At 47.1% G+C, this 25,639-nt stretch overlaps 1 long non-coding RNA gene across 1 annotated transcript in view; it reads right to left on the reverse strand.

Moving 5' to 3' along the window:
• LOC144411425 (uncharacterized) overlaps positions 1 to 23,110 on the reverse strand; it is a 59,086-nt gene extending 35,976 nt beyond the window's left edge. Inside the window, exon 1 of the long non-coding RNA XR_013468587.1 lies at positions 22,752 to 23,110. This is a non-coding gene — a long non-coding RNA (uncharacterized LOC144411425). The remainder of the gene's footprint in view (positions 1 to 22,751) is intronic.
• Positions 23,111 to 25,639: the final 2,529 nt, after the last annotated feature.

A 25,639-nucleotide genomic window follows, 5' to 3' on the forward strand; every position in this document is an offset into this window, starting at 1 on the left:
GGGCATCTGGTGAGGATGCCCCCTGGGCGCCTCCCTAGGGAGGTGTTCCAGGCACGGCCAGCTGGGAAGAGGCCCTGGGGAAGACCCAGGACTAGGTGGAAAGATTATATCTCTGCACTGGCCTGGGAACGCCTTGGGATCCCCCAGTCAGAGCTGGTAGATGTGGCCCGGGAAAGGGAAGTTTGGGGTCCCCTTGTAAGAATACGTGTTCAAGATTTGGAGCCTGGTCGGGGTTATCAAAAATTCAGCCGAATGACTTCTCTCGTTCTGGGAAATTTATTTGTCAGATCACAGGTCAAGTATCAGCGCTGCGTTTGCAAAGGCAGGAGCAGTTCAGGCAGCACACAGGCCGGAAGAACAACTAACTAACATCAGCAAGAACATCATGTTTTATAACCCTTGAAAGACAGAGAAGGAAATATTTCTATTGGCCCTAAACTGGCGTAGAGGAGGACCTTCCACCTCCCGCATCCAAGATCCGGTCACATCCAATGTCCAGACTCCTGACTTAACGTAAACATCGTAAACAGAGTGTGTATGTTGAATAGTGTTGGTGTGTCTCTAACCCCCCTTTGGCTGGTAAATCTTCTAGTTGACCCGCAGACCTTGCATTCCTCAGCCAGGACATAAACTGACTCCACATCCTGTCAGACTCGTGTCTGCCTGCTTGGCAGATCCTGCTTACCCCCTTACCTAACTCTTAAATCAAGACAAGACAGCAAACCCCCAACTAAGCCCATGAAAATAACTTTTGATTATCAATTCCCCCTTTTTACATAATTCATTATGTAAACCAAAAAAAAATCAAAAGAAACCACCAATCTAAATAAATAAATATCTATATCAGTGAATACGGGTGAATGCAGCAGTCATGGAAATCCCCAAACAGTACAAAAAATATAAACCGAGTATAATAGACACAGAATACATCCTAGCCTAGAAATATCACACCATCTACGTGTATGCATCCACTATATATGATGTGTGCAACAGTTAGCAGATCACGCGGACAGGAATGTTGAACCTAAAAGGATTTCTTCTTCAGGTCCCTCGAAGTCGGTTCTTACCATACCTATCTCCTCTCCAATCTCCTCCGGCCCTAACAATTGGATCCTTTCATGTAACAAAGCCATCTGGTATGGCAGGGGTATTTTAGCATCTATTGCAGAGGTGATGCGTCGGAGACATAGTTGTCTGATAAAGGGGATGCAGCAGCATCCCCAAAGGGCAAAAACCACTATTGCGATTACTAAGGTCAGAAAAACTGACAGTAAGAAGCCCTTCCATTGTCCAAAGTATTTACCAAACCAATTACCGACGGTGCCGTCTATACCAGAGTGTTCAGCTAATTCAACAGACATGGCTCTTAGTCCGTGTAATGGTCTAGTAAAGGATCCATCTGGGGCGGTGTTATTGGGGATAAAAGTGCAGCACGCTTGGCCAAACATCGCACACACTCCTCCTTTTTCAGCTAATAACATATCCAAGGCCATCCGGTTCTGGTAAGTCATCAATGAGGTGGCCGATAGTTGGCTGTGCACCCCTTCCAGAGCATCTCTCGTCATATTGGTGAGCCGCTGGATATTGAAATGTACATAATTTAGTCGATCCACATTTTTGTTCACAGTTATAAAAAGGAACAATGAGTCCCATCCGGCCGCTATCTGATCCGTTAACTTGTATTGATCAGGTACCCCTCTCGGCACACTATCACACAGTGCGTGGTTACTTCTGCAACTTTGTATGGACCTTCCTAGCGGGGATCAGTCCAACTGAATCTGGCTACTTTACGTAGTACCCAGTCATCCACCTCCACTGGTGCACACTCTCCTTCTTCTTCAGAAAGGATCTCTGTCACCTGTTGAGAGATACTCATCACAGTATTATTACACATTCTCATATAGTCAGATGTTTCCACATGTTGGTACTGCAATGGGCTGACAGTGGTAGGCAAAGTGGTTGTTAACGGACAAGGCATCTTTCTTCCCGTTCATACCTCATGGGGGCTAATCCCTAACTTAGAGTTAGGACATGATCTTATCCCATACAGCACTATTGGCAGGGCTGCCACCCACGTCAGCTTCGTTTCAGCACAGACTTTAGCCAAACCTTCCTTTATGGTTCTGTTAGCTCTCTCAACTAGCCCTTGAGACTGAGGATGATAAACTGCCCCAAATTTATGCTTGATCCCAAACGTTTTCTCTATTTCTTGTAGTTCAGCGTTCGAGAAAAGTGAACCATTATCCGATCGTATGACTTCTGGAATACCAAATCTGGGTATTAGTTCTCTGGTCAGCCATTTTACTACGTCTGCTGCGCTTTCTGATTTTGTGGGGATCACCTCCACCCACCTAGAAAAAGGATCAACGCATACCAACAAATACCTCTTGCCCTCAACTCGATTCTTCATTCCCATGTCTGTGAAGTCAATTACCACCTCTTTCCATGGTGCCATAGGGGCAGCGAAACTTCCAAGTCCAGCCTTCAGTGTTAATCTCCACATTTATTGCTCTTCAGCCCAAAAGCAAAGCAGAGGGTGGGAGACATGTCTGTAACTTGCAGATACAACTCAGCTCATGCTCAGTTTTGTAACAATAGGAACTATAAGTAGGAACTATTGTTTAGTTCCGTGAGTCACACGGACAGTTATTGTGAAACACTGCCTTGTAACCAGACCGAGCACGATGGACCGTACACGCGACGTGAGAATGTATTAAAGTTTACAACCCAGTGAGGTGAGACCTGAAGAGTGTCCTCGTGTTTATGATTAAGCACCGAATTATAACATGGTGGCAGCGGGAGAGGACTCGGTCTGAGTGCGTACTGGTTTACTCCGGTCTGAAGAGTGTCAACTGCTGCTAGGTTGAGCCGCTAGCGCGCGACTGCCGTGTGATTCCATGGAGGGACTTAAGCCGCCACAGACGTTGTGTTTGGGCTCCAGCAACCTCTCTAAAACATGGAAGAATTGGAGGGATGAGTTTGTCCTGTATCTGGATCTAACAATGGCTGAAGCTGACGATAAACAGAAGGTAAAACTGTTCAGCTATCTTGTCGGCGAGAGTGGCAGAGAACTTTTGGATACCCTGATGGGCCACACAGCTAGGGACGCATGGAGGATAGAAGACATCATCACAAAGTTTGATGATCATTGCAACCCCAGTGTGAACGAGATAGTCGAACGCTATTGTTTCTTCACGAGAAATCAGGGCGCCAGTGAAAATATAGACAGTTATGTCACAGAACTGAGACTGCTGGCCAAAACATGCAACTTTGGGACTTTGAGAGACTCGCTCATTCTTGATAGGATTGTGTGTGGTGGTAACAACACGATCATGAGAGAAAGGCTGCTGCGGGAGAAAAACTTGACACTGGACACATGTTTACAACTGTGCAGAGCAGCAGAGCTCTCCAAGGAGAACGTTAAAACCATCACCGGGCCGATGGTTGAAGAGGTCCATGCCGTGCAAGGGGCACAGTACCAGTGGAAAGACAACAACACAGTGGAGTGTAAATACTGCGGAAGAACACATGAAAGGACCAAACAGAAATGTCCGGCGTTCGGAAAGAAGTGTGCAAAGTGTGGCAGAGAGAACCACTTTGCAGCCAAATGTAAAGCGAAACCAGACCAAAGGAGGAAGAAAAATGTGAGTACAATAGCAACAGAATATGTGAGTGATGAATATGTTGATATAACATGTATCACTGTGACAGACACTGAGATAGTGGATGCAGTGGAGACGGACTTGGGCAAAGATGAAGACCCAGAGAGAGAACAGGATGTGAAAGATAACACTGTTAAAGAGGACACTCAGCTTCTATATGCTGGTATGCTACTAGGCAAAGACATGGTCAAATTCCAAATAGACTGTGGTGCTAGTTGCAACATCATCCCCATTAACCTGCTGAATCCAGACACCGAGCTGGAACACACTAAAAGTGTACTAGTTATGTACAACAAAAGCAAGCTGAAGCCAATGGGGAAATGTAAGATTAAAATAAGGAATCCAAGAAATCACAAACTATATCGCTTGGAGTTCCAAGTGGTGAACACAGACGGTGCAGTGCCTCTGCTGGGTCGGAAAGCCAGTGAGGCGATGAAACTGATTAAAGTGCACCATGAGAATATCATGGCAATGGACAGTATAATCACAACAGGAAAACCGACAACAGGGTGGACGATGGAACAAATCAAAACAAGTTATGCTGACGTGTTCACTGGAGATGGCTGCCTTGGAGGAAAATACAAGATGGAGGTGGACAGCACAGTGAAGCCGGTGCAGCTGCCAAAGAGACGGGTTCCAGTGGCCCTGATGAAACCACTGAAGGAAGAGCTTAGAGACCTGCAACACAGAGGGATAATCACTCCTGTAGAATGCAGCACAGACTGGATCAGTGCTATGGTGATAGTACAGAAACAGAATGGCAAGCCAAGGGTCTGTATTAATCCCAAACCCTTGAACAAAGCACTAAAACGCAGTCACTTCCCACTTCCAACCATCGAGGACATCTTACCGGATTTGTCAAAAGCTAAAGTGTTCACAGTGTGTGATGTCAAGAGTGGATTCTGGCATGTACAGCTGGAGGAGGAGTCCAGCTATTTGACAACGTTTGCCACTCCATTTGGAAGGTACAGATGGCGGAGGATGCCGATGGGGATAAGTCCGGCCCCTGAAATATTCCAGAGAAAGCTGACACAAGCGCTGGATAATGTACCTGGTCTGTACATTATAGCGGATGACATCCTGATCACAGGACAGGGGGAGACACAAGAGGAAGCGGAACGGGATCACAATGAAAAACTGAAACAGTTTCTCGACAGATGCAGGGAAAAGAACATAAAATTGAATGCAGAAAAATTCAGACTGCGACAGAAGGAGACCACATACATTGGACACCGCTTGACGACAGATGGACTCAAAGCGGATCCTGAAAAAGTGCGTGCTATCGGGCAGATGCCAGCACCGACGGATGTAAAAGCAGTGCAGAGGCTGATAGGTATGGTTAATTACCTCACCAAGTTTTGCCCACACCTCTCAGACCAATGCAAGGTATTGAGAGACCTGACACACAAGGACAGTGAGTGGACATGGACAACAGAACATGAGGAGGCATTCCTCAACCTGAAAGAGACAATTGCGAATGCTCCAGTATTGAGATATTACAACCCTGAGGAGGAGCTGACAGTACAGTGTGACGCTTCAGACACAGGTTTGGGCGCAGCACTGATGCAGATGGGGAAGCCAGTCGCTTTCGCAAGCAGGGCACTTACACAAACTGAGGGGCGCTATGCCCAAATAGAAAAAGAGTTTTTAGCAGTGGTTTTCAGCATGGAGAAATTCCACCAATACACATATGGCCGCAAAGTCACTGTACAGAGTGATCATAAGCCGTTAGAAACCATTGTACGCAAACCCCTGCTGAGTGCACCCAAAAGGCTGCAGAGCATGATGCTGCGCATACAAAAATATGACTTGGATGTCATTTATGTGCCTGGAAGAGACATGTTACTGGCCGACACTCTCAGCAGAGCCTATCTTCCTGAGAGTACACCGGTGGAAGCTGAGCTGGAGACTGTCAACATGGTGCAACACTTACCGATCTCCTCAGACAGACTACATGACATAAGGTCTGCCACAGAAAAAGACACCACATTGCAGCTTCTCATTAAAACAATGAGCCAGAGATGGCCCAAGGACAAATCACAGGTACCGAGTGAAATCAGGCCTTACTTCTCATTACAAGGAGAATTAAGCCACCAAGATGGAATAGTCTTCAGGGGTGAGCGTGCCGTAATTCCTGACAAGCTGAGATCAGACATCACTGGTCGATTACACTCATCGCATCTGGGTGTTGAAGGATGCCTACGTAGAGCTAGAGAGTGTGTCTACTGGCTGGGCATGAACGACCAGATTAAGACGTATATAGCCAAGTGTGATATCTGCAGGTCGATGGACAATAAACAGCAAAAAGAAACATTGATGTCGCATGAGGTTCCAAGCAGGCCATGGGCGAAGGTGGGCACAGATCTGTTTGTGTTTGACAACAAGAACTATCTCATCACTGTGGATTATTGGTCGAACTTTTGGGAAATAGACTACCTGGTAGATACCAAATCCACCACAGTGATAAAGAAACTGAAAGCTCATTTTGCCCGCCAAGGCATTCCGGATTCAGTGATGTCAGACAACGGCCCACAATACGCGTCCCAGGACTTCCAAAAATTCTGCGAACTGTGGGGATTTCAGCATGTGACCTCGTCACCTGGCTACCCGCAGAGCAATGGCAAAGCAGAATCAGCTGTCAAGACGGCAAAGAGACTTCTCATGAAAGCCAAAGCAGCTGGACAGGATCCTTATCTTGCAATTCTGGACCACCGCAACACACCGTCACAGGGCCTGCATAGTAGCCCAGCACAGCGACTACTCAGTCGCCGTACCAAAACACTGCTGCCAACGAAAGCAACCCTGCTCAGGCCAAAACTCGTTCAGGTCAGCCAGAAGCTGAAGAACAGGCAGCAACGTCAGGGTACATATTACAACAAATCAGCGAGAGACTTGGACACACTTGCCACGAGTGACTGTGTGAGGATACAGCCACTCCCACCCAACGCTGTCTGGAGACTAGGCAGGGTGCTGAAGCCAGTTGATGGGAGGTCCTATGAGGTTCAGTTGCAATCTGGAAGTGTCATTAGGAGAAATCGCAGACACCTCAGGCGTGCACCTGGTGTGACCTTTAGTGACCCTCTCGATATGGAGATCAGCATTCCCAGTCAGCCACAGGCTGTGAGACAGGAACCTGCAGAGTCTGTTCCTGTCCCCCACAGGATCGCAACAGAACATGCACCCAGAGACACTGGTGGCGGAGACACCCCTGTCACGACCAGAGCCGGGCGTACAGTGGTGCAGCCACGTCGATATAAGGACTGTGTGGTATCATGCAGATGAATGCTGATGTTTACATGCACCTGACACGTGAAAATTGTACAAGCGCAAAAGTTATGGTTTATTTGATATTGTTGTGATCATTTGCACATTTCATGTTCGTAGCGAATGGTTGAGTGTTATCTCACTGTGAAATTGGTGATGCTGTGTTTTTAGTTAGTTATAAGCTATGTTCAGCAGTTGCTGAGAGAAGGTTTTATAGATGAGCATATTGAATTGTTTATAATTTAGCAATAGTCAGTGTCAGTATTATAATCGTGCTTGTTGGTCACAGTCAAATGTTGAGATAACAGCTCTAACTCTGAAAAGAGAAAGGATGTAACAATAGGAACTATAAGTAGGAACTATTGTTTAGTTCCGTGAGTCACACGGACAGTTATTGTGAAACACTGCCTTGTAACCAGACCGAGCACGATGGACCGTACACGCGACGTGAGAATGTATTAAAGTTTACAACCCAGTGAGGTGAGACCTGAAGAGTGTCCTCGTGTTTATGATTAAGCACCGAATTATAACAAGTTTGATCCAATCTATTCATTCATTACTGATAGATCACCAACCTCTCATGGTTAGCGTGTCCAAATGTAAGGGTGTACTACTTGTTGAACATTACAGGATGACCGTCTGTAACAAGTTTCCATATTTCGTGTACTGGTGCTATAAATGTTCCTTTGATCAGACATTTGCTTCCATCATCAAGATACTGTATCAAGTGTATCGTGCACTATACACTCAATAGCAGCACTCAACAATTTACCGCCCATCTCTGAATTTAGGAGAAAACTCGAAAAACTACAAACATTAATCCAAAAAATGGACAATATATACAACAACTCTCCTAATTCCTTATCACCTTCATTCCTCATTTAAATCTTACACAACCTTATCTCTTAATTTTCAATGACTGATTGTCTTGCCGTGGAAAGTGTGAACGCGTTTGACTGTAAGAACGCAACTATTCCATGCGATGTGTGCACAACAGTCTGGTGTTCCATTGTTATATGGGCCGTTTTAATCAACGCTCTTCCAATAGCAGCTACGTTTCTGACACACGAGGGATGCCCTATTTCCACGTTATCCAGCTTACCACTATAGTACATCAAAACCTTACGATCTGTGTTACCCTCCCCCTTTTGAAACAGAACGGAATTCACAAATCCGTTCTTTTCATCAACATCCAGATGGAAGGGTCCCGAGTAGTCAGGGGGGTGAAACGTGGCTGCGCTGGCCATGGCCTGCTTGGTGGCAATAAATGCAGTCTCCGCCTCCCGGGTCCACACCAAAGGTTTTGAGTAGTTTTTATAGCCTGCACCCAATATTAGCGCCCTCAAGGGAGCCACCTGCACCGAGAAATCAGGTATAATATTCTAGCTCCATGTTACAAGTCCTAAGAATTTCATCATTTCTCTAACCGTCGTGGGCCGAGGATGTTGCAAAATGGACGACTTCTGTGTGTCAGTCAAAGCTTGCCCTGATGGTGACACAATTCTCCACAGAAAATTCACCTTCTGTCTCCCAACCTGCAATTTCGATTTAGACACTTTGAAGCCGTTTTCCTGTAACCACTGCAGAACCGTTCTTGTAGACATAATCGTTTCTGAACTAGTCCCTGCTAGCAGGATGTCATCCACATATTGTAGTAAAACAACTCCTTCTGGTAGTTCCAACTCGGCCAAAATGGTCTTCAGAACATGGTTAAAAATTGATGGTGAGTCCACATAACCCTGTGGTAACCGCGTATATGTATATTGGCGCCCCTTATACGTAAACGCAAATATTTGTCTCGAGCGCACAGCTAGAGGGACACAGAAAAAAGCATTCGCCAGGTCAATGCAGGTGAACCATCTTTTATCAGGGCCTATTGCATTTAACATTGTATAAGGATTTGGGGTGCCATAGTGAGTTGGTACTACAACTTTGTTGACGAGCCTCAAATCATGCACCATTCTATAGTCAGGCTTTCCGGGTTTAGGGACCGGGTCAATCGGGGTATTCCAGGGGGACCCCGTCCTCTCCAATACACCTGCCTGCAGCAACCCTTCAATTGTTTTTTCTATCCTTGCGATTTGTTCCTCCCTTAAGGGGTACTGAGGACGGTAAATTGGGACCGTTCCGGTTCTTAATTCAATTACCACTGGGGCCATTGGAATCAATCCCACATCAGCTCCCCCCTTTTGTCCAAAATGTCAGGAAAATCATCTAGCATGAGCTGTGTGTTGTCATGGTCAGTATTTTCCCTACCATGTGTGCGGCTTAGCAGGTGTTTCTCTGGTATGAGTTTTACTTCTGAGGTATGTGCAATACGGTACATGTCATTAGCCTGAGAGTAATGCAAGTTAACATTTTGAGTGGGCACCCAGTCCGTGGCATCAACCCCCGCTTTAACCATCGGCCCCATGTTCTTAGCTTCTCCTCCGCGTTGGATGAGCAAGGTGATGTGAGGAGCAGAGGTCTCTTGTAGCGCATATAGAACTTGTAACTCAGAGGTTAGTTCCACCGCAGCTGCCACACCTTGTTTCCCCACATAGATCTCTCGGACCTTAACAGCAGGATGTCCATGGACCTCACTTTCAAACTCAAGTCCACTCCACAGGGTGTCATAGTTCTCATCAGGAGACAGCGAATAGTTCATCGTGCAATGAGGAGGATCCGCAGGTGGTTCATGTCACGACTGTAGGTTCTCGGGGCGCAGAGACAACACGACACGGCAGGGTTGGTCGCAATACAATATGTTTTTATTGCAGTTTTCACACACACACACGGAGCAGTGAGGTCCCCGCGTCTCTCCCCTTGTCGCCGCTCTCACTGCTCTTAAAAAGACACAAACACAACGTTAGATTGGCATCAGCTGTGCAGATGCCAATTGCTCCCACCTGGCACCGTTCCCTGAGCCACTCCCCCCTCTCTCCCGCTGCAGACGAGCCAAAACCACGCCCGCCACCACATACCCCCACCGCCCGACTTAGGCCGGGAAGCCCACCGGCCTAACCTACTCCCCCCCCCCCCCAAGAGGGCGGGAGAGGAAGTCTGCCACGACCATCTGCGCCCCCGGCCTATGGACCACTCTGAAGTTAAAAGGCTGTAGCGCCAGATACCACCGGGTGATCCGGGCGTTGGTATCCTTCATGCGGTGGAGCCATTGGAGCGGGGCGTGGTCCGAACAGAGGGTGAAAGAGCGTCCCAGGAGGTAGTAGCGCAGAGAGTCCACCGCCCACCGGATGGCCAGGCACTCCTTTTCCACCGTGCTGTACCTGGCCTCCCTCTCGGACAGCTTCCGGCTGATGTATAAGACTGGGCGGTCGACCCCCTCCACCTCCTGGGACAAAACGGCCCCCAGCCCTCTGTCCGATGCGTCAGTCTGCAGAGTGAAGGGAAAAGAAAAGTCAGGGGTATGGAGGAGTGGTTCCCCACAAAGAGTCTGTTTCACCTTCTCAAACGCCTGCTGGCACTGCTCCGACCACTGGACCGGATCTGACGCACCTCTCCGGGTCAGGTCGGTCAAGGGGCTGGTGAGGTCCGCGAAGCCGGGAATGAACCGCCTGTAATACCCCGCCAGCCCCAAGAACCGCCTCACCTCTTTTTTCGTCTTGGGCCGCGGGCAGGCCGCAATCGCCGTCGTCTTGTCTACCTGAGGACGCACCTGCCCGCCCCCCAAGTGGTACCCCAGATACCGGACCTCCCTCCGTCCAACTGCACACTTCCCCGGGTTGGCGGTGAGCCCCGCCCGTCTCAGGGACTCCAGCACCGCGCCCACCCGCCGCACATGCTCCGCCCAGGTGGTGCTGTGGATAATGACGTCATCCAAGTAGGCGGCAGCATATGCAGCGTGGGGACGCAGCACCCGATCCATGAGACGCTGGAACCTGGCCGGAGCACCGAACAAGCCAAAGGGAAGTGTGGTAAATTGGTATAACCCATACGGAGTGGAGAACGCCGTTTTTTCCTTGGACTCTGGAGACAGAGGAATCTGCCAGTAGCCCTTGGTTAAATCCAGTGTCGTAAAGAAACGTGCAGAACCCAGCCGGTCCAGGAGTTCGTCGACCCGGGGCATCGGGTAGGCATCAAACCGTGACACATTATTCACCCTGCGATAGTCCACACAGAACCGTACCGACCCATCTTTCTTAGGCACAAGAACGATGGGGCTACACCAGGCGCTGTGGGACTCTTCTATTACCCCCATCTCCAACATACTAGCCAATTCCCCCTGAACCACTTTTCTTTTGTGTTCGGGCATCCTGTAGGGACGTGATCTCACCGTCACCCCCGGGGGCGTCTCGATTCGGTGAGCTATCAGGTCGGTCCGGCCTGGCAGGGGGGAGAACACGTCAGCAAACTGCTTCTGCAACTGGGCGATGTCCGTTCTCTGGTCCTCGGAGAGACGGGCCTCGTACGGGAGCGGGGTGGGATCAGCCGCTTTTGGCACCTCCGGCCCCAGCTCTTCTCTTTCCGGTACCGCGGACACCAGGGCAACAGACTCCGCCTCCCTCCAGGCTTTCAGGAGGTTTAGGTGGTATATTTGCGTCGCTCCGCCCCGGTCAGACCGCACCACCTCATAGTCGACATCCCCCACCTGCCGTGTGACCTCAAAGGGCCCTTGCCACTTAGCCAGGAGTTTAGAGTTGGAAGAAGGAAGTAACACAAGTACCTTTTCTCCCGGCGTGAATTGCCGCAGCCTGGCTCCTCTGTTGTACAGCCGTTGTTGCCGTTCCTGGGCCTGGAGCAAATTCTCTCGTGACATTTTACCCAGTGTGTGGAGCTTTGCTCGCAGGTCCAGGACGTACTGGATCTCGTTCTTGCCAGGGCTCGGACCTTCCTCCCAGCTTTCCTTAATTAGGTCCAGCACCCCCCTCGGCGTCCTGCCAAACAAAAGTTCAAAGGGAGAAAACCCCGTGGAGGCCTGGGGAACCTCCCGCACTGCAAACAACAGAGGGTCAAGCCAGTTATCCCAATTACGTTCATCTTCGCTAATAAATTTACGGATCATGGACTTCAGAGTCTTATTCATACGTTCCACCAGCCCATCCGTCTGCGGGTGATACACGCTAGTGCGAATGGACTTGATGCCCAGTAACCCGTAAAGCTCTCTCAGTGTGCGCGACATGAACGAGGTGCCCTGGTCAGTCAGAATCTCTCTAGGGATTCCGACTCGGGAGATGACCTGAAACAGAGCCTGCGCGACACTCTTTGCAGAGATATTGCGCAACGGTACTGCCTCCGGATATCGCGTTGCGTAATCCATGAGGACTAAGACAAAGCGATATCCGCGTGCGCTCCGGTGAAACGGCCCGATGAGGTCCATCCCGATCCGCTCGAACGGAACCTCCACCAACGGCAGAGGACGCAACGGCGCCCTCGGGATGGCCGGAGCGTTTACTAACTGACACTCCGGGCAGGACGCGCACCGGCGGCGCACGTCCCCCCGGATGCCTGGCCAATAAAATCGGGTCATTATCCGGTCTAGCGTTTTTTCGTATCCCATATGCCCCGCCATCGGGTTATAATGAGCCGCCTGGAAAATCATTTCCCGACGGCTTTTCGGCACCAGCAACTGGGTGTTTTCCTGCCCCGTCAGAGTGTCACGACTCACTCTATACAGTCTGTCCCTAATCAATGAAAAGTGCGGATATGATTGCGCCGCGTCAGGGCGCACCAACTGACCATCAATCCTAATCACTTGGTCGTAGGCTGAGCGTAGAGTATCGTCACGAGACTGCTCGAGTGGAAAATCTTCCATGGAGCGAAACCCGGGAACCGGCGGAGTCTCTACGAGAGGCTCCGCCGACTCGCCCTCCCCGTCTGCAGCGTCGGACGACCTCGCGTCACCGCTGAGCACCGCGCACATACCGCATAACCCTGTCGGTCGTGAACGCACCCCCGCGGCCAGCCCCATTAGCTTATCAAATCCTGGCCAATCTGTTCCCAAAATCACAGGGTGCGTCAGGCGGGAGCTAACCGCTGCCTTCACACTATGCTTTTTCCCTCTATGCCTAAATTCTACGGACACTATGGGATACTCGTGAACGTCCCCATGCACACACCTTATTCTCACCCGTGACGCCTCCACCAATGCCCCGGGCCGAACCAGGCTCTGGTGAATCATAGACTGCATGCAGCCCGAATCAACCAACGCCTGGCGTATACCCCCCTGGATTCTTACCGGAACGCGGTACGTCGCTCCCGGACCGGGGGAGGGTGTTGGAACGCCGGCAACCCGAATCACCTGTCCCACCTCCATCAGCGGACACTCTCTCCGGAGGTGCCCGGGCTGCCCGCACCTCCAACATTCCTGCCCCGGCGTTTGAGAACCCCCCTGTGGGTCGGGAAGGGCACCGGAGCGCTCTGCGGTCGGCGGGTAGCGGGCCGGAAGGAACGAAGTCCGTCGCGGGGCCGGCACGGGTCGTTCCACCGGCGGCAGCTGCCCCTCTCGCCGTCGCGCCGGTCGGGCCGGGGATGGCGTACCCTCCTCGTCCCGCTGACCGCTGGGGTGCACCGCCAGGTGATCCTCTGCGAGGGTGATGGCCGCTTTGAGGGTCGGTGGGCGGTGGTACTTCACCCACGCTGCCGTCCGGGCCGGGAGCCCCTCCGCAAACTGCTCCAGGACCACCTTCTCCATTACGGCCTCCATCCCCCCAACGCCGTTGGGCAGCAGCCATCTGTTCGCGGCGTCTTTGAGCCGCTGTCCGTACGCGAATGGCCGGTCCCCCGGCTCCAACCTGGTCTGCCGAAACCGCCGGCGATGGTCCTCTGGCAGCAGCCCCAGCCTGTCGGTGACCGCCTTACGCACGGATGCGTAGTCCCGCCGGGCCGCCGGTGGCAGCCCCATGGCCGCCGTCTGCGCCTCCCCGGATAAGAGAGGCAGAAGCCGGACCGACCACTCCTCCGCCGGCCAGCTGCACGCCTCTGCCATCGCCTCAAAGGCCTCCAAAAAGGACTGCGCGTCATCTTCCGCTGTCATGCGATGGAGCGCCAGTCCGGTCAGCGCCGTGGGCCCGGGCGTTCGCTGAGCGTCGGCCGGTCGCGCCGCCAGTTGCTCCAGAGCCTGGGCCTGACGCCCCACCTGGGCTTGGAGCGCCCCCAGGAACTGTCGATTGGCCTCCGCCTGGTCCCGCTGGATGGCCGCCAGCTCACCGATCATCCGACCCAGCGCCAGGATTGGCTGAGCCGGCATCCCCTGCTGCTGCTCGTCGGTCATTCCGCCGTTCCCCCGCTACGTTGGGTGCCACTGTCACGACTGTAGGTTCTCGGGGCGCAGAGACAACACGACACGGCAGGGTTGGTCGCAATACAATATGTTTTTATTGCAGTTTTCACACACACACACGGAGCAGTGAGGTCCCCGCGTCTCTCCCCTTGTCGCCGCTCTCACTGCTCTTAAAAAGACACAAACACAACGTTAGATTGGCATCAGCTGTGCAGATGCCAATTGCTCCCACCTGGCACCGTTCCCTGAGCCACTCCCCCCTCTCTCCCGCTGCAGACGAGCCAAAACCACGCCCGCCACCACAGTTCAGTCGGGTGTAATACCTTGAACCATGGGCCCCAACGGCGGACAGTCTCATGCAGAACAGTTTGATCATAGTCCTCCACTCTCCCCCACCAGACCTCTGCTTCGTCATTCAGCGTCTGTTGAACTTCAGCTTGCAGCAACTGGTGGCCATAAGAGTGGGGTGTGGCACATCGTTGCTGTGTCCCATCCGGGAATGTTACAGTGATACATCCCTTCGTCATTTGCATAATGATATTTTGGGAAAACAAAATGTCTCTTCCCACCAGGTTAATCGGGCAGGCAGTGGAAACCAAAAAGGATTGGTCAAAACAGAGTGATTTCCATTTACATGGGACTCGAATAGAAAGTGGCCACTCCTCTGATTGACCCGAAAATCCGATAACTGGCACAGTATTCCTTGATGGTGGCAGTGGCGTGTTTATTGTGGAATACCTAGCACCTGAGTCCAGCATACATCTGTAATCTCTTCAGTTTATTGTCAGAGTCACCATGGGTTCTGGAAACAGGTTACCGTCAGCCGTCGGATCTGGGCACCCCTATGGCATTTGCTGATGACCTGGGGCCTGATGCCGCAGGCTATTACCCTGTTGTAGTGTATGTGGTGCTTGTGGTGGATAGATATCATAAGGGTATTGAGCTGGGTTGGACTGAGGCCTCTGACCCTGAGGTGGATGGGGGCATGCGTCGGACCAATGTCCAAGCTGCCCACAGCTGAAACAAGTATTCTGTCGTTGTCTAAACTGCCCTAAATTGTTTGGAACTCGGCCACGATTTCCCCCTACCCACTGTCTTTTCGGTTGCCTGAAGCCACCGTACAGTGGGGCCCCCATCATGTGTGGTGGTTGCGGGGCATAAGGTTGGGGATAGTAAGCCTGTGGAGGAGTGTACACGGCCTGTTGTGGCTGCTGGCAGGCTGGCGCACATGGGAAGGGAGGGGGGTCTGGATAAGGGTCATATTGAGGTGGCCCTTCCCCCTGAGATGGCGCTGTTGTTTGGGTCATCTGTTTGGCTTCACTCTTGCCCTGGTTCAACTTCTCTCTGCTTTCCTTCAGCTGTGCTCTCGCCAATTGTAACTGAATATTGTTTAATTCACCCTTTTCCTTATCATATTTTTCTTTGCTCCGGTCCACATAGTGTTTAATCTGTGAGGACCAAGCATCAAAATTCATGTCAGACAACCCCACTATTCCTCTTAGTTGTCTCCGAGACAGATGACTCTATGGCGCCGCGAAAAAGAAGCTCGGTTCTGTGATCATCCATGACACCTTCCCCTAACTTGTTGTCCCATAATTCTCCGACTCTCCTTAAATAACTATTTCCACCCTCACTGTCGTGTGGGGGAACATAAGTGAGTTCTGTGGTAGCCACCTTCACAGGATATTGGAGTCTGAGCTTTGGCCAGAGCACTGACACCCAATTTGCCAGAGGCTCCCCGTCAGGGAGGTCAGAGGTCCCGGCTTCCCCCTCTAACTTCTGGAGGTCAGCTAGTGAGGCACACGCCACAAAAATTCTTCTAAGATCCCCCAAACCGGGAACACTACCCGCACACTGAGCAAGGAACCCACGAATCCACGCTGCACCACCTTTCTCTATTTTAGGTAATGCGAGCTTCATCATGCTTAGGTCTGACAATGCGAGTGGCGCATATGTTGTTTTTTCACTTCCGTCTCTACAAATAGCCGTTAACAGTGGTAGTTGATGAGAGGCCGGAGCATCCCGTCTGATTTTTGACTTAGGTTTCAAATCATTACATTGATGCACATTCGCTCTGGCTGCATTCCCCTGATAATATCTGTTCCTATTACCTCTTAACCCCTGTCTCATGGCGCTCCATCGGAGTAGATGACTGTGGTTTTTGTGACTCTAGCTCTGCTCCATGCTCCTGAAATTCCTCGTCCTAATCATCTGCAGGGACAGGCTCATCTTCCTCTGACTCAACCTGCCTCCCCCGCTCATCCTGTCCACGCCGGGTGATTGATTGCCGCTCTGCCTGGGCTATGACTTCTAACAAAGTTTCTTCTCCTGCAACTCTTCCTCCCCCTACATTAAATGAGGTCATAGGTCTGTGCTCGGGTTGCCGCTTCTTTATGACTGTCGAGTGACCCTGTGTTGTGTTAGGATTACTCCAATCGACAGGCTCCGGCTGGGGCCTGTCCTCCAAATATTGTACCGTCTCTGAGAGAAAAGCAGAAACCTTCTCCACCCCATCATTCTCTTCATGTGGATATGGGGTTACCTGTAACAACCCTTTTTGAACTACCAAAACTTGAGATTCTCCTGGATTAGTAGCTTTCCCTTGCCTCAGTGGCATCTGATGTGGTTCATTTAACAACCGATTAGCCTCCGCATATGGGCCTGTCGAGTAGGGAGGAGGCGCACTAGATTTACAACCGGTCTCATGCACTTTCTCTTCTCTTGCTTTGGTTTGCGGCAACTGCATTGCCGTCTTACTCACGAATACCGCATTTATTTCTCCCAGAAATGTTCTACAGTCCACTAAGAACTCATCTGCCTTTTCTGCACTTTTCTTCTCTTTTCCACAAAATCTCCCCTTAACGGCAAGGAGCGCAAGCGCTTGGTCTTTTCCTCTTCTCGCCATCCTAAGATGGTCCTGCAGCTGCTCGCCTGTTGGTTGAGAATCTGTCTCCCTTCCAAACATTCCTCTTTCCTGCATCTGTGCAACCCACTTCATATATTTTTTTGTTACACATTTCCTATCTTTTTCTAGGGTTTTATCCATATGTCTCTTATAAGTCTTAAATAGGGCGAAACCCACAGTGCCTTCTTTACACCTCTCCCATATCGTTATGGTTTCCTCCATTTTCATCACAGGTTATTTATTTATTCACACGTGGTTTTTGAACACAAGAGAGAGGACTCAATGCCCAATACTGTGAACCCAATCAAGAACCTTCTACTGTATTAGAGGAATACAGCGCTCGATTGTTGAGGCTTATAACACCAGTTCACTCGTATTGTTTTATTTCTCTCGTATTTATACCACCATCATTTAACTATGATTTTCCCTTTTACCCTTTAATACATATCCCCACAGATGTGTAATCCGGTCAAACACTTTTCACTGTCGGATTCTCAGTCCTTTTTCAAGTCCTGATACGCCCAGCTTCCAGGTTCGGTAAAACACCAGGAGTTACACCAACCACCCACACATTTCCCAGTATGAAAAACAACAAATCTTTCCCTGTGTCCTTATTTCTTCATCTAATATTCTAACCTGCCAGTCCAAGAATCACACGAGTAGGACTGCAGGACCAGAGGTATCTACGTACCACACGGATTGCAACTTGGATTTCTACAGACTAAGATTAACATAAATCCCTGCTCTATTCTAAACTGCCAGTCCACTGCATGCAAACGTGGGACCCCAGTCACCAGAGGTATCTACGTACCACACGGATTGGATTTCTACAGACTAAGAGTCGACCTCAGGGAACTCAAGTGAGCCCCGTCATTCCTTTTTAAACTCTTCATATATTTACCTAAGTCCCTAAACCTAAACCTAAACCCCTACACTGTTCTAAACTGCCAGTCCACTGCATGCAAACGTGGGACTGCAGTTACCAGAGGTATCTACGTACCACACGGATTGCAACTTGGATTTCTACCGACTAAGATTATATACATTTTTACCTAAATCCCTAAACCTATGGACACTTATTCACTTTCCCTAACGTTGAATTCAGTGTGAGTATGTGCTTATACTTTACATGTGATCAACAGGAAATTTTCAAATTTAGTTTTAAATTTAATGGTCTTATAACGACCTTATTCAGTCAATGGACAGAGACGAATTCTGCAGTTGACAACAAATCTTTTTAGAAGTATCCAATTACAGACATTTTATTCATTTAGAACAAAAGGTTGTCTGCTCACCCGATTCTGTTTTGCGCGCCTGTTGTCAATGCTGAACCACGCCGCCGGTCCTTTCAGCTCGGTCCGGAAAACGGACGTCCCCGTCTTTCTTTGTCCAGGTCAGCAAATCACGTCGGGGTCACCAAATTGTAAGAATACGTGTTCAAGATTTGGAGCCTGGTCGGGGTTATCAAAAATTCAGCCGAATGACTTCTCTCGTTCTGGGAAATTTATTTGTCAGATCACAGGTCAAGTATCAGCGCTGCGTTTGCAAAGGCAGGAGCAGTTCAGGCAGCACACAGGCCGGAAAAGAACAACTAACTAACATCAGCAAGAACATCATGTTTTATAACCCTTGAAAGACAGAGAAGGAAATATTTCTATTGGCCCTAAACTGGCGTAGAGGAGGACCTTCCACCTCCCGCATCTAAGATCCGGTCACATCCAATGTCCAGACTCCTGACTTAACGTAAACATCGTAAACAGAGTGTGTATGTTGAATAGTGTTGGTGTGTCTCTAACCCCCCTTTGGCTGGTAAATCTTCTAGTTGACCCGCAGACCTTGCATTCCTCAGCCAGGACATAAACTGACTCCCCATCCTGTCAGACTCGTGTCTGCCTGCTTGGCAGATCCTGCTTACCCCTTACCTAACTCTTAAATCAAGACAAGACAGCAAACCCCCAACTAAGCCCATGAAAATAACTTTTGATTATCACCCTGCTGGAGCTGTTGCCCCCGCGACCCGACCCCGGATAAGCGGTTGAAAATGGATGGAATGGATGGATGGATCTCTTGGAAGGACGCGCTGTGAGTTGTCCAGTGATTGGATGTAAAAACGTTTTCATGGTCAAATCCTCATTCACCGCTCACATTTCTCACACAAATATATAATTGATGTGATTAATTAGATGTGCAGTAATCCTGGTTGTTGAAAAATGAACCACATGAAACATGAAGATAAGTCTTGATTGAGTCTTGAGAGTGAATGTCATGCTGTCGGTCCAGCAGCTCCCCGTGTGTTTGTTTGCTTTGCCTGTGTTTCCTCTGTCTCTGCAAGGAGCTGTGGTCTCCTCCTGTTCATCCCCGAAGGGTGTGGCTGGAACAGCTGACGGCAATCAGCCATCAGGGGACTCTCCTACATCAACCCGGGTCTTCCTGCCGTTCTGTGCCAGATCGTTCTGTCGTCAGAGTGGTAACTACGTATTCATGCCATTTGGCTATTTGGTCACCTTGTCCTGTATTTTGCCACGTTGATGCCTTTGTGCTAAAATGGGTCCTCTTTTAACATTCAACCTGACTCTTATTAATTTTGATTAACTATAAAGTGGAAATATATTCATAGTGTTGGTTTCTTCTAGGTCATTGAAGCTCAGTTAAACACAAGAAGGCAGTGAATGTGTATCTGCTCAATCTAGTGCATCAATCTAACTGAGAGGATCATCCCAATCCGCAGTGAACACCTGAGGATACAAGTCCTCAAGCAGAAGGTCCCGAACCGCTCCGCTTCCTGGATCTTGATTTACAATAAGCTTTATTTAATATTTCCTGATGTTGACTGAAATATATGCCAACCAATTGTAATAAATTATACCTTATTTTTTTGCAATGGAATTCTGGCAAATACAGTTGCTGGCAATTTGCTTTGAACTTTGAAATAAAATAGCGTAACTCATACAGTTGTACTGTGTTCATCTCTGAGAAAGATCTTAATTAGGTTCACAGAATAAATGCTGTTTTAAAAAACATACAATATTGTCTTATACAAACAAAACGGTAATTTACTGTATATTTCACGGATTTCTTTCTGCAGTGTATCCGTTTTTTTAATAGTGGTTTTCCCTAAACAAAACGGTTCTCAACTGGAAATTTGGCCGGATTTGGCACGCGTGTCTTGAGTCTGACACACAATTTACAAGAAATGGCAGCAGACTGCAGGAAATATGGCAGCTCTCCGTATAGACAACTGCCATAGAAATTTACAACTGCCAAAAAACATACCATAATGTCTTATACGTGGACGTTGCCGATTTTATGGTGAAGTTCTGGCAACTACAGCTGCCGGTATTTTACCGTATGTTGTTATTTTAAGTAAATTACCGTAAACAAATAATGGTTCTGAACTGTGAAATTTACAGTTAAAAAAACATCCTGTATCTAATCGCATCTAATACGTTGACGCTGTCATTTTTACAGTGGAGTTCTGGCAACCATAGCTGCAGTATTTCACGGTATTTTTAACAGATTTTTTTATTTACATAAAGCTTGAATATTTGGTTATTTGGCCAATGTTTTGATAACCGACCGCAGCCAGTTCAGTGTTTCCCGTCATTATAATGGGGTGCGCCCCTCTCCCACATGAAGTAGTAAATAGGAGTCAATAGGAACAACGTGCGTGTCCGTCTTCTGACTCATGTCAGTAAGCCTCCCTGGAAAATGGGTTCTCGTTTCATTTAAGTTATGCAGCATGCAGGTTGATACATTTGTTCCTGTTTTAGCGTTTCCTCTCTGAATATCGCCATTTTCCATCATCCAAACGGCAGGTCACGTGATCTGAAGGCACCTTCTGATCATATTGTAATGGACTGACATGTTCTGTGAGCAAGGTTACACAGCAAGAGTTTGTCCTTGGATTTTCCACTTCCACATTACTTTTACTTTTATACTTTAAGTAGTTTTGAAACCACCTTTTAAACTTTTACTTAAGTAAAAAGCTTGATTTGATATGTCATCTTCTACAGAAGTCTTTTTAAACCCTAGTATCTATACTTCTACTTGAGTAATGAATGTGAATACTTTTGACACCTCTGATCATTTGTCCTGCATGTTCTTTATAGTAGATTCTTAGTAGGTTTTCAGCCTGATCAGCTCATGTCATGCAGAGAGACTAAATTGGAAACTGAAGCTACAGATGAAGATCGAGAGCAGGAACCTTTGTATCACAGCATATCATGTGTGAACAGCCTCAGTATAGTTCTGCAGAAAGGTTTACAGAGGGCCCACAAATAAATAATGTGCGTGTAGTGAACCACTGTTTCATATAAGTCTTTTAGTTTAACTGCCTGAGAAATCAAAATTTGAAAAGCTCTCCTAACTTTTTGAGTCCCTTAATAAAATTCACCAGCTTCCATCAAATTGTACAGTGGATTGAACCCCTCAGCTTCCTCTCTGGCATCTTTTTCATACTTTGACTGCATCTTTTCTAGTCCTTCCCTCAGTTCTCTGTCATGCTGTTTCTTCATTTTTGCAATGTCCATTTCTCTCTTGCTCCTTCTCTCTGCTTCTCTCTCTTCCTTCTCCCTCTTTCTCTCCTCATTCATCCTCACTCTATCTCTCTTCATCTCCTCCTCTCTCTCTTCCTTCTCCCTCTCTCTGTCAGCCTGGAGTTGTTCACTAATTTTCATCATCTCTTCTTCATATTTCTTCCTTACTTTCCTCACCGGTTCTTCTTTCTCTTTGCGTATTTGCTCTTCTTTCTCTTTCAGAAGACGTTGTTTCTTCTCTTCAGTTTCAAAAACAGAATTTCTCTAGGCCATACTGAGATGCGACACACAACGTTTGGTGCCGACAACTACTTTGCTGAAAGGCAGCTATTTACTTACTATTTATAATGTTGCTGGTAACCGTATTATAAGGCACTTCAGTAGCCTAAAGAAAATAGTCCCCCTACGTGCATGTAAACAGCATTGGTTCTCGCAACTTATTATTAATTCACATCGGTTATGACGACCACCAAAATGATCTGGTGTTGAAAGCTTGCATTTTTTGGTGATCGCCACTGAGCTAAAAACTGAAATGACAACCAACTAAATCTAACTGCTATTTTCAGTGTGTAGTAACGCGCAGGTCAATGTGAACAGGTACTGTACATTGTTGCTCAAAAATGCACACCTTGTGACTCACTCTCAACCAATCAAAACGCTGGATTTTATCTACCCGTATTATAATATTGATTAAATAGCTTTTATTGAAGTTGCATGTACACGTTAATCTTTTAGTGCTCGCTCCCGATGTGGGCCATTACAATGCGTTTACCGTGAATGTCAGCATATAGGAGACTAAACATATCCTGGACCGTAGTTCTGGCCTTCACAATAAAATGTCACGCTACAAAACCTCCAAAAAGTGCATTAAAAGATCTTCATAATCAGTGTGCGTTCTCACTGCTTTTTCTCATCAAAGTAACTTTCCTATAGCAATTAGACACAACAACGTTTTATATAACGTTAATAACGTTTAGAAATACGCATTCTGTGAACACATATTTTTCTTTTCCTGACTGAAATTGTACTTTACACCATTTTTCTGTCGATAGCAGCTTTGTTTATATGAAGTAAAGAGGAATATTTCACAAAATAAGAGATCAGCGCTTAGCTCTGCAACGGAACCATTTAATAACTGTACTTTAAAACAAGGATTTCTGACTTACCGGCGTTTCTGGCCATGTTTGGGTCACAGAGTGGAGGAGATGCTGCAGATGATGTGAAAGTGTCTCGTGCAGCGCTGACAGAACGGCTCTTTATGTACTGACGCACTCCCACTGGCGGTTAAATCCTTAATTTAGCCCCCTCACCATTTACAAGAAATTGCAGTAGTTCTTCTAAGCAGCACAAAGCTTGACTCGCCTTTAGGGTTAAAAGAAGAATGCAGCCGTTCTCTAAAAAAGACTGGCTTCTCATTACATAAAGGCCAAGTAAAAACAATAAATAACAAAGATAAATAAAAACGGCGGTTTAGCTGTCCCTACTGTATTTTATCGTAACATCTCTTTAAATGACATCTCATCCTTTTTTCTGATGCTTCCTGTGTAGAAGAATACGTGACACTCAATAAGAATTAATATCAGGTTGCACACATGCTCCTCATACAGATGTTGGAGAAAAGAACCATCCAATCCAACAATAAAGGAAGAGGCAGCAGTTGTTTTGCACTGCCCCGTGTCGGCTGACAGTGGAACCTCCGTAACGACTATTCAACCCCCTACTAAATGGCAATACAATGACGAAAACAAGAGAAAATGAACTTTTACCAAAAACCGCATCAATCTGATTTTAATTATGCATCATTTTTCTTAAAATTTTGCTAGTGATCAAGATATCGTGATTTTCAGGGAAAAGAAGAATCTTGGTAAGTCACGAGTGAACCGTGTGTTTTACCTAGTCTATTAAAGTATTAGGATGCGATGAAAAAGTTAACAAGTGATATTTATATTTTGAGGTTTAACAATGTATTTTATATGGTCACAAACTAATGGGATTCATGTTAATGATGCGACATTGAATTAGCTATCTGGCTTCATGTGTCCCTCGTTCATATATTCTGTGCTTTCCCTGCCAAATAAGATAAGATCAGATAAGATAAATTAGGCTGTACTGTAGAAAGCGCGGGTTTTGACTGTTGCTCCTTCAACTGAAAGCAAACATACAATTGATGTTCATCTTTTAATACAGATGCATTATGGCAACACAATTGTTTAAATGATGAGATTCATCTCTGAGCTTGTGAGTCATAATACGATAGGCAGTAAATGCATCAAAATCATCATAGTCATTATGTGTAAATAAATCATTTTGTAAGCTTTTGGACGCAATGAAACGTTTGCATGCTAGAAATCCGTCGATGCCAGCGGTTACCAGGGTAACATTAGGAGAAAAGTTAGTTAATATAAATAACTAATCAGGAAATTGTGGCAAACTATTGTTTGGTTCTTAAATGAAATTAATATAATAAGATGAATACAACAATGGTTGAAAATGAAAAACCACATGATCTAAACAGCATTAAATACATCTCTTATAGATAAATAACACAGTTAAATATAATTTAATCTATGGTTTAAATTAGAGCATGGATCGGGACGACTTTTTCTGTCCGAGCCCGGCCCGCGTCCGACAGCCTTTAAACTATTTTGTCCGAACCCGACCCGAGCCCGACGGAGTCAATGCCTCAACTGTTCATAATAATGACACATTCACGAACGTTTTTTTAAATAAATAGCCTGCCTTTATTTAACTCAACTCAAACTTATTTTAAAGCATCAACAGATAAATATACTCGCTCAAACAAACAAGCGCTGTTTGGGAACCGAGGTTCTACATCATGGGAAGCAGATGTTGATTGACGTTCAATGCCTTATCGCGCTGATGTGTCCGAGCCCGACCCGAGCTCGACTATATTTTCTAAATATTTATCCGAACCCGGCCCGACCCGTCGGGTACGGGCCGGGTATCCACCCTCTAGTTTAAATGCATGTCTTCTGCCACCTACTGGTGGAGATGTGAACACGTTTACTCGGGAGTCTCCTTGAACGGCCTCTGCTCTGCCTTTACTGACACAATGCGTGGAAAATAAATATCAGAGCAACTAGTGTGCGTGTAGCAAACTACTGGTGCTAACACATCCCGTTGGACCAGGGTTAGTTATTTATATTAACTAATTAACTTTTCTCCTAATGTTACCCTGGTAACCGCTGGCAACGCAGACGGATTTCTAGCATTCAAACGGTCCATTGCGTTGACTCTTACTATTTAAAATTAATTTTGTATTCTCAGCTAGTCTATTAAAATTCATTTCAGCTTCTCCCATTTCTGTATTATCAGCAATTCTTTAAAATAATTTCAGCTTTTCTGATGTCTGTATCTACAGCAATATTTTAATAATTTCTGTATGTTTTGCAAGTTTTGCAATTCATTTGACCTGTCCTCATTTCTGTATATTCAGCAATTCTTTCAAATTAATATCAGCTTTTCTAATTTCTGTATTTTTAGCAATTCTGAAAAATCCATTTCAGCTTTCAGCATTCTAACACATTTTCGGTAGGAAATGCATTTTCTAGTTGTAATATTGCCCTGATTTCCCAATCAAAATACATAATCCTTTCTTCAAAGGTCGTTGGAATAACAAATTATTAGAAGACAAACATTTCTAAAGGAAATAACTCATGAGATATGTGGTAAAGCCTGCTACTGCAGGCTGCACAAACAACTCTGCACCCAGTGAACCACAGAACATTACTATGGAAAACTAAAACATATGTGCAATAAAAATCACAATGTGCAATAACCACTGGGGGACACTATGTGTATGGTGACTCTTTTGCCTATCAAAAGTGAGGTCACATTGGTTGGTGTTCTTGTTTTGACGCTTTAAATATTCTTTGAGACATCTCCAATTGTCTTTGATGTCCTTTATTTTGTGACACATCAAATGATTTTCCTTCCCACAAACACCTGTCGCAGGTAATCCTGCTGATTATCGACTTTGCGGCCTAATTGAAACATAGCTCCTCCCCCTAAGTGGTGGGAGGTTAAACAGTAA

This window comes from Gasterosteus aculeatus, chromosome 8, assembly GCF_964276395.1.
Source record: "Gasterosteus aculeatus chromosome 8, fGasAcu3.hap1.1, whole genome shotgun sequence".
NCBI classification, from domain to species: domain Eukaryota; kingdom Metazoa; phylum Chordata; class Actinopteri; order Perciformes; family Gasterosteidae; genus Gasterosteus; species Gasterosteus aculeatus.